The sequence below is a fragment of the Salvelinus alpinus genome, chromosome 7 (genome assembly GCF_045679555.1).
Source record: "Salvelinus alpinus chromosome 7, SLU_Salpinus.1, whole genome shotgun sequence".
Classification (NCBI taxonomy): Eukaryota; Metazoa; Chordata; class Actinopteri; order Salmoniformes; family Salmonidae; genus Salvelinus; species Salvelinus alpinus.
This window is the reverse complement of record NC_092092.1, coordinates 32,602,900-32,612,263: the sequence shown is the minus strand read 5'-3', so window position 1 is coordinate 32,612,263 and position 9,364 is coordinate 32,602,900.

The window sequence follows — 9,364 nt, the reverse complement described above, 5'->3', positions numbered from 1 at the left end:
CTCTCTCTCTCTATATGTGTTTGTCTCTCTCTGTCTCTCTGTCTCTCTGTCTGTATGTGTTTGTCTCTCTCTGTCTCTCTCTCTGTATGTGTTTGTCTCTGTCTCTCTCTCTGCCTCTCTGTCTCTCTGTCTCTCTCTCTGTATGTGTTTGTCTCTGTCTCTCTCTCTGTATGTGTTTGTCTCTCTCTGTCTCTCTGTCTCTATATGTGTTTGTCTCTCTCTGTCTCTCTCTCTCTATATGTGTTTGTCTCTCTCTGTCTCTCTGTCTCTCTCTCTATATGTGTTTGTCTCTCTCTGTCTCTCTGTTTCTCTGTCTGTATGTGTTTGTCTCTCTCTGTCTCTCTCTCTGTATGTGTTTGTCTCTCTCTGTCTCTCTGTCTCTATATGTGTTTGTCTCTCTCTGTCTCTCTCTCTCTATATGTGTTTGTCTCTCTCTGTCTCTCTGTCTCTCTGTCTGTATGTGTTTGTCTCTGTCTCTCTCTCTGTATGTGTTTGTCTCTGTCTCTCTCTCTGTATGTGTTTGTCTCTCTCTGTCTCTCTGTCTCTATATGTGTTTGTCTCTCTCTGTCTCTCTGTCTCTCTGTCTCTATATGTGTTTGTCTCTCTCTGTCTCTCTCTCTCTATATGTGTTTGTCTCTCTCTGTCTCTCTGTCTCTCTGTCTCTCTGTCTCTCTGTCTCTCTGTCTCTCTCTCTCTGTATGTGTTTGTCTCTCTCTGTCTCTCTGTCTCTCTGTCTCTCTCTCTCTCTCTCTCTCTCTCTCTCTCTCTCTCTCTGTATGTGTTTGTCTCTCTCTGTCTCTGTCTCTCTCTCTCTCTGTATGTGTTTGTCTCTCTCTGTCTCTCTGTCTCTCTCTCTCTCTGTCTCTCTGTCTCTCTCTCTGTATGTGTTTGTCTCTCTCTGTCTCTCTCTCTCTGTATGTGTTTGTCTCTCACTGTCTCTCTGTCTCTCTCTCTCTGTATGTGTTTGTCTCTCTCTGTCTCTCTCTCTCTGTATGTGTTTGTCTCTCTCTGCCTCTCTGTCTCTCTGTCTCTCTCTCTCTGTATGTGTTTGTCTCTCTCTCTCTGTATGTGTTTGTCTCTCTCTGCCTCTCTGTCTCTCTGTCTCTCTCTCTCTGTATGTGTTTGTCTCTCTCTCTCTGTATGTGTTTGTCTCTCTCTGTCTCTCTGTCTCTATATGTGTTTGTCTCTCTCTGTCTCTCTCTCTCTATATGTGTTTGTCTCTCTCTGTCTCTCTGTCTCTCTGTCTGTATGTGTTTGTCTCTCTCTGTCTCTCTCTCTGTATGTGTTTGTCTCTGTCTCTCTCTCTGCCTCTCTGTCTCTCTGTCTCTCTCTCTGTATGTGTTTGTCTCTGTCTCTCTCTCTGTATGTGTTTGTCTCCCTCTGTCTCTCTGTCTCTATATGTGTTTGTCTCTCTCTGTCTCTCTCTCTCTATATGTGTTTGTCTCTCTCTGTCTCTCTGTCTCTCTCTCTATATGTGTTTGTCTCTCTCTGTCTCTCTGTTTCTATGTCTGTATGTGTTTGTCTCTCTCTGTCTCTCTCTCTGTATGTGTTTGTCTCTCTCTGTCTCTCTGTCTCTATATGTGTTTGTCTCTCTCTGTCTCTCTCTCTCTATATGTGTTTGTCTCTCTCTGTCTCTCTGTCTCTCTGTCTGTATGTGTTTGTCTCTGTCTCTCTCTCTGTATGTGTTTGTCTCTGTCTCTCTCTCTGTATGTGTTTGTCTCTCTCTGTCTCTCTGTCTCTATATGTGTTTGTCTCTCTCTGTCTCTCTGTCTCTCTGTCTCTATATGTGTTTGTCTCTCTCTGTCTCTCTCTCTCTATATGTGTTTCTGTCTCTCTGTCTCTCTGTCTCTCTGTCTCTCTGTCTCTCTGTCTCTCTGTCTCTCTGTCTCTCTGTCTCTCTGTCTCTCTCTCTCTGTATGTGTTTGTCTCTCTCTGTCTCTCTGTCTCTCTCTCTCTCTCTCTCTCTCTCTCTCTCTCTCTCTCTCTCTGTATGTGTTTGTCTCTCTCTGTCTCTGTCTCTCTCTCTCTCTGTATGTGTTTGTCTCTCTCTGTCTCTCTGTCTCTCTCTCTCTCTGTCTCTCTGTCTCTCTCTCTGTATGTGTTTGTCTCTCTCTGTCTCTCTCTCTCTGTATGTGTTTGTCTCTCACTGTCTCTCTGTCTCTCTCTCTCTGTATGTGTTTGTCTCTCTCTGTCTCTCTCTCTCTGTATGTGTTTGTCTCTCTCTGTCTCTCTCTCTCTGTATGTGTTTGTCTCTCTCTGTCTCTCTGTCTCTCTCTCTCTGTATGTGTTTGTCTCTCTCTGTCTCTCTGTCTCTCTCTCTCTGTATGTGTTTGTCTCTCTCTGTCTCTCTGTATGTGTTTGTCTCTCTCTGCCTCTCTGTCTCTCTGTCTCTCTCTCTCTGTATGTGTTTGTCTCTGTCTCTCTCTCTCTGTATGTGTTTGTCTCTGTCTCTCTCTCTCTGTATGTGTTTGTCTCTCTCTGTCTCTCTCTCTGTATGTGTTTGTCTCTGTCTCTCTCTCTGTATGTGTTTGTCTCTCTCTGTCTCTCTCTCTGTATGTGTTTGTCTCTGTCTCTCTCTCTGTATGTGTTTGTCTCTCTCTGTCTCTCTGTCTCTCTCTCTGTATGTGTTTGTCTCTCTGTCTCTCTCTCTCTGTATGTGTTTGTCTCTCTCTGTCTCTCTGTCTCTCTCTCTGTATGTGTTTGTCTCTCTGTCTCTCTCTCTGTCTCTCTCTCTCTGTATGTGTTTGTCTCTCTCTGTATGTGTTTGTCTCTCTCTCTCTCTGTCTAGCGAAGACACCTAGTTAAGGGCAGTTGGAGTTACCATAATTAATTAAACGTATCCATGTGATTGGTCAATGTTAACTTACAGCTAGATTCCTCAATATGACATAGACATATAACTAAATGTATAGCTAGCAACATGTAGATGACCAACTAGATGTCTAAGGGTTGAAAAATGGTTGTACATTAAATCTTTCAATTGATCTAATACAGTTAAATACTTAACGTTACCCTGAACTGTGAATTTCTCTGCCCTCCTATGAATGTTGCGCCTCTTGTCGAGATCAGGAAGGATGCCATTAAAGTGTAAGCTACATACAAACAGAAAGCTACAATAACAGTTAGCTAGCTAGCTAAATACAACTGCCTGGATAGGTAGGTAGCTGACTAGGCAGGGTGAAGTAAATAAAATATACAAATATATGGTCAACAAAATAATGTTCTCTTTTTGGTATTTTTTGTCCTCTGAAGCAGCAGGTTGTCACCGGCAAAAAACACCATCCTTGGAGAGCAATTCTGAGGTAATAATTTTGCGCGGACTGAGCGATCATTTATGAGGTAAACTAGAATTGCCGGCGTTCTCCTTCCTTCGCGACCGCTACGAGGTAAAATAGAGCCAAGCAACCAGCATAGCAACGGACGCTTTGGTTCATTACGTAATCCAGTCAGAATTTTTTAAGTTCTAGCAACAGAAGTTAGAACTCATTGAATCCCATTGTGACGTAGAGGGGGGACATTATTTGGCATGACAGGCCCCCTAAAGGCTAGCTCTGGCGCTGCTGCTGGGCAAACAGAAGAATGTCTTCCCCTCCTCATTTTTCCTCTTCTCGATAGCCACCTTTCATCGAGGATAGTCATATGTATCTTACCTGAGTCCTTCGCGGAAGAGTTTTGAAACATGCCACACACCCTTTGATAAAGATGTTGCTTTGTCGGAGGAGAAAAGCATGCACACGTTTAAAAACAATATGCTACTTGATGTTTTATCTATAAAATGTCTTGCACAACTAGCCTAATTTGTTTTCATCACTTCACACATTCATTTTGGGATCCATCCCGTGAACGTCAATATGCATAGTTCCCAGTGTGCCTTGCCTTTCGAGTGAATTGTATTTACCACCCTTGACTGATTTGTTAGCGACAGAGATGTAGTGCTTATATTCGATGGTGTTCAGTCCTAAAGCCTTTACCAAGTGAATGTCATCTTTAAAATTAAACTCTTTATGACAACACCTTTTTTTAGGGCCTAGTCATCTCCCGTCTGGATTACTGCAACTCGCTGTTGGCTGGGCTCCCTGCCTGTGCCATTAAACCCCTACAACCCATCCAGAACGCCGCAGCCCGTCTGGTGTTCAACTTTCCCAAGTTCTCTCACGTCACCCCGCTCCTCCGCTCTCTCCACTGGCTTCCAGTTGAAGCTCGCATCCGCTACAAGACCATGGTGCTTGCCTACGGAGCTGTGAGGGGAACGGCACCTCCGTACCTTCAGGCTCTGATCAGGCCCTACACCCAAACAAGGGCACTGCGTTCATCCACCTCTGGCCTGCTCGCCTCCCTACCTCTGAGGAAGTACAGTTCCCGCTCAGCCCAGTCAAAACTGTTCGCTGCTCTGGCACCCCAATGGTGGAACAAACTCCCTCACGACGCCAGGTCAGCGGAGTCAATCACCACCTTCCGGAGACACCTGAAACCCCACCTCTTTAAGGAATACCTAGGATAGGATAAAGTAATCCTTCTAACCCCCCCCCCCTTAAAAGAGTTAGATGCACTATTGTAAAGTGGTTGTTCCACTGGATATCATAAGGTGAATGCACCAATTTGTAAGTCGCTCTGGATAAGAGCGTCTGCTAAATGACTTAAATGTAAAAATGTAAATGTAGTTACACCCTACCACAGTGGTCTGAAGAGCCTGGTTTATGGACACACCAAGTCTGCAAGTCACATTATGCTGGCTTGCAAATGAATGTGTAATTCCTATTGAGTCAGAGTGAGAATATCCAACCATAGGTTGCTGAGTAAATAAACCTCAACACATAAGTTCCACTCAAGTTATGTCACCATTGTCACATAATGGTATGATATGTGAACAGTCTCGCTGACACTGCTTATTGGGGTGTGAAAATGTATCTTGTCTGCCTGACAACACTGTCAGAGAGAGGTAGGTGGTGGCAGACCGGGATGTGCTGCTGTGGCTGAGCTTTATGGTCACATTTATGAATTCGTCCTCTCCCTGGTCTAAGGCAAGTGATAATGCTCTATAGCTATGACTAAGACTCTCAGATTGGGGTATTGACCCTGAAACGGGGCCAGAGTCTCTCTGAAAATAAACAGTTCACTTGTTAAGGGGTGACTAACTTGGCCTACTAACTGACTAAATGTATGTTGCCTTGGTGAACAAACCCCCAGGGATATTATGGGAGAATTGATATGTTGTCATTGTCATCTTGATGACGTCTTAAAACAATCCTTGATATTTTTTCCCCCCCTGCACCTCCTCTATAAAACCATCACACAGAAGCCATACCTTAGCAGTCAGTACAATCAATCAATGTAATGGGATAAGTAAATGTAAATGGCCACGTCTCCAGTTCCGGTTCCTATATGGCAGGGTTCTCTAACCCAGTTCCTGGAGAGATACCATCCTTTAGGTTTTTGCTCCAACCTTAATCTAGCGCACCTAATAATTGGATGGTCGCTAAGCTTTATCAGGTTAGTTACAACTGGGGTTGGATTGGAAACCTACACAACGGTAGCTCTCCAGGAACAGGGTTAGAGAGCCCTGCTTTATAGTATCATGGGTCCCTCCCAATCTGTCCCTGTCACGTCAAATTGAGCCAGGAAAGGAACAGTGGGTGATATATTCTATCATGGAAATGAAACGGTAAAGTTCTCCCTTTGGATGTGGCTAGACGTTATGAGAGATGAGCTGGATGAGCTGGATCCTTATCTGCTTGTCTAAACACATCTAAATTACATGTCTATTACAGCCACAGGTAAAAGAAATGGCTCTTGAAGTGATGATTCAGATATGGAGTGTATGCAGTGAGAGAGCGAGACTGAGACTGATGAGAAAGTATGTGTGTCGGGAAAACACACCACATCCTGTTTGATTTAATGAGGCTGGGTGTGTTAAAAGCCTGGAAGACGTCCATTGTTGTCGACACAAGATAAAATAAGAGACTGGAGGGTAGAAAGCTTATGTGCAACATAATGCAGTATGGCCGGCCATTTTGTAAGTATAATGCCATAATCTAAAAGGTTACAGAAGATTATTTAGAATACACCGCTTTTCAGAGAAAATCAGAGATTGACCTGACTTTTTTTATATATATTTTTTATTTTACCTTTATTTAACCAGGTAGGCCAGTTGAGAACAAGTTCTCATTTACAACTGCGACCTGGCCAAGATAAAGCAAAGCAGTGCGATAAAAACAACACAGAGTTAGACATAGGATAAACAAAAGTACAGTCAATAACACAATAGAAATATATATATATATATACAGTGTGTGCAAATGGAGTAAGGAGGTAAGGCAATAAATAGACCATAGTAGCGAAGTAATTTTAATTTAGCAAATTAACACTGAAGTGATAGATGTGCAGATGGTGATGTGCAAGAAAAAATACTGGTGTGCAAAATAGCAAAAAGTAAAAACAATATGGGGATGAGGTAGGTAGTTGTGTGGGCTATTTACAGATGGGCTATGTACAGCTGCAGCGATCGGTAAGCTGCTCAGATAGCTGATGTTTGAAGTTAGTGAGGGATATATAAGTCTACAACTTCAGCGATTTTTGCAATTCATTCCAGTCAATGACAGCAGAGAACTGGAAGGAAAGGCGGCCAAAGTGGGTGTTGGCTTTGGGGATGACCAGTGAGATATACCTGATGGAGTGCCTGCTATGGGTGGGTGTTGTTATGGTGACCAGTGAACTGAGATAAGGTGGAGCTTTACCTAGCAAAGACTTATAGATGACCTGGAGCCAGTGGGTCTGGCGACGAATATGTAGCGAGGGCCAGCCAACGAGAGCATACAGGTCGCAGTGGTGGGTGGTATATGGGGCTTTGGTAACAAAACAGATGGCACTGTGATAGACTGCATCCAGTTTGCTGAGTAGAGTGTTGGAGGCTATTTTGTAAATGACATCGCCGAAGTCGAGGATCGGTAGGATAGTCAGTTTTACGAGGGTATGTTTGGCAGCGTGAGTGAAGGAGGCTTTGTTGCGAAATAGGAAGCCGATTCTAGATTTAATTTTGGATTGGAGATGCTTAATATGAGTCTGGAAGGAGAGTTTACAGTCTAGTCAGACACCTAGGTATTTGTAGTTGTCCACATATTCTAAGTCAGAACCGTCCAGAGTAGTGATGCTAGTCGTGCGGGCAGTGATCGGTTGAAAAGCATGCATTTAGTTTTAATAGCGTTTAAGAGCAGTTGCAGGCCATGGAAGAAGTGTTGTATGGCATTGAAGCTTGTTTGTAGGTTTGTTAACACAGTGTCCAAAGAAGGGCCAGATGTATACATCTGCGTAGAGGTGGATGAAGGAATCACCCGCAGCAAGAGCAACATCATTGATATATACAGAGAAAAGAGTCGGCCTGAGAATTGAACCTTGTGGTACCCCCATAGAGACTGCCAGAGGTCTGGACAACAGGCCCTCCGATTTGACACACTGAACTCTATCTGAGAAGTAGTTTGTGAACCAGGCGAGGCAGTCATTTGAGAAACTAAGGCTGTTGAGTCTGCCGATAAGAATACGGTGATTGACAGAGTCAAAAGCCTTGGCCAGGTCGATGAAGACGGCTGCACAGTACTGTCTTTTATCGATGGCGGTTATGATATCGCACCCGTGACTAGCTCGGAAACCGGATTGTACAGCGGAGAAGGTACGGTGGGATTCAAAATGGTCAGTGATCTGTTTGTTAACTTGGCTTTCAAAGACTTTAGAAAGGCAGGGCAGGATGGATAAAAGTCTGTAACAGTTTGGGTCTAGAGTGTCTCCCCCTTTGAAGAGGGGGATGACCACGGCACCTTTCCAGTCTTTAGGAATCTTGGACGATACGAAAGAGAGGTTGAACAGACTGGTAATAGGGGTTGCAACAATGGCGGCGGATAATCTTAGAAAGAGAGGGTCCAGATTGTCTAGCCCAGCTGATTTGTACGGGTCCAGGTTTTGCAGCTCTTTCAGAACATCTGCTATTTGGATTTGGGTGAAGGAGAAGCTGGGGCTTGGGCAAGTAGCTGTGGTGGGTGCGGATCTGTTGGCCGGGGTTGGGGTAGCCAGGAGGAAAGCATGGCCAGCCGTAGAGAAATGCTTATTGAAATTCTCGATTATCGTGGATTTATTGGTGGTGACAGTGTTTCCTAGCCTCAGTGCAATTGGCAGCTGGGAGGAGGTGTTCTTATTCTCCATGGACTTTACAGTGTCCCAGAACTTTTTGGAGTTAGAGCTACAGGATGCAAATTTCTGTTTGAAAAAGCTAGCCTTTGCTTTCCTAACTGACTGTGTGTATTGGTTCCTGACTTCCCTGAAAAGTTGCATATCACTGGGACTATTTGATGCTAGTGCAGTACGCCACAGGATGTTTTTGTGCTGGTCGAGGGCAGTCAGGTCTGGAGTGAACCAAGGGCTATATCTTTTCTTAGTTCTACATTTTTTTTAAAGGACATGCTCATTTAAGATGGTGAGGAAATTACTTTTAAAGAACAACCAGGCATTCTCTACTGACGGGATGAGGTCAATATCCTTCCAAGATACCCGGGCCAGGTTGATTAGAAAGGCCTGCTCGCAGATGTGTTTTAGGGAGCGTTTGACAGTGATGAGGGGTGGTCGTTTGACCGCGGACCCATAACGAATGCAGGCAATTAGGCAGTGATCGCTGAGATCCTGATTGAAAACAGCAGAGGTGTATTTGGAGGGCAAGTTGGTCAGGATAATATCTATGAAGGTGCCCATGTTTACGGATTTAGGGTTGTACCTGGTGGGTTCCTTGATGACGGCCGGGTTGTTATGCATATCCCAGTTTAGGTCACCTAACAGAACGAACTCTGAAGATAGATGGGGGGCAATCAATTCACATATGGTGTCCAGGGCACAGGTGGGAGCTGAGGGGGGTCTATAACAGGCGGCAACAGTGAGAGACTTATTTCTGGAGAGAATCATTTTTTTAATTAGAAGCTCGAACTGTTTGGGCATAGACCTGGAAAGTATGACAGAACTCTGCAGGCTATCTCTGCAGTAGATTGAAACTCCTCCCCATTTTGGCAGTTCTATCTTGACGGAAAATTATGAAGGGATTAAACTGTGTAATTCCAGAATTGTATCTCCATTTACACCAGAGGGTCCGCGATTTGACATGTATATGAATCTTCTAAGAATAGGCAGTTTGAGTCTTTTCACTCAAAAACTACACATCCACCTGTTAAAGCTATATGTAGCACCCTTTAAATATACAACTCACCACATGGACAGTGTGTATTATAGCAAAACTATTTTCCATCTATACTGAACAAAAATATAAACGCAACATGCAATAATTTCAACAAGTTGCAGTTCATATAAGGAAATCAGTCAATTGAAATAAATT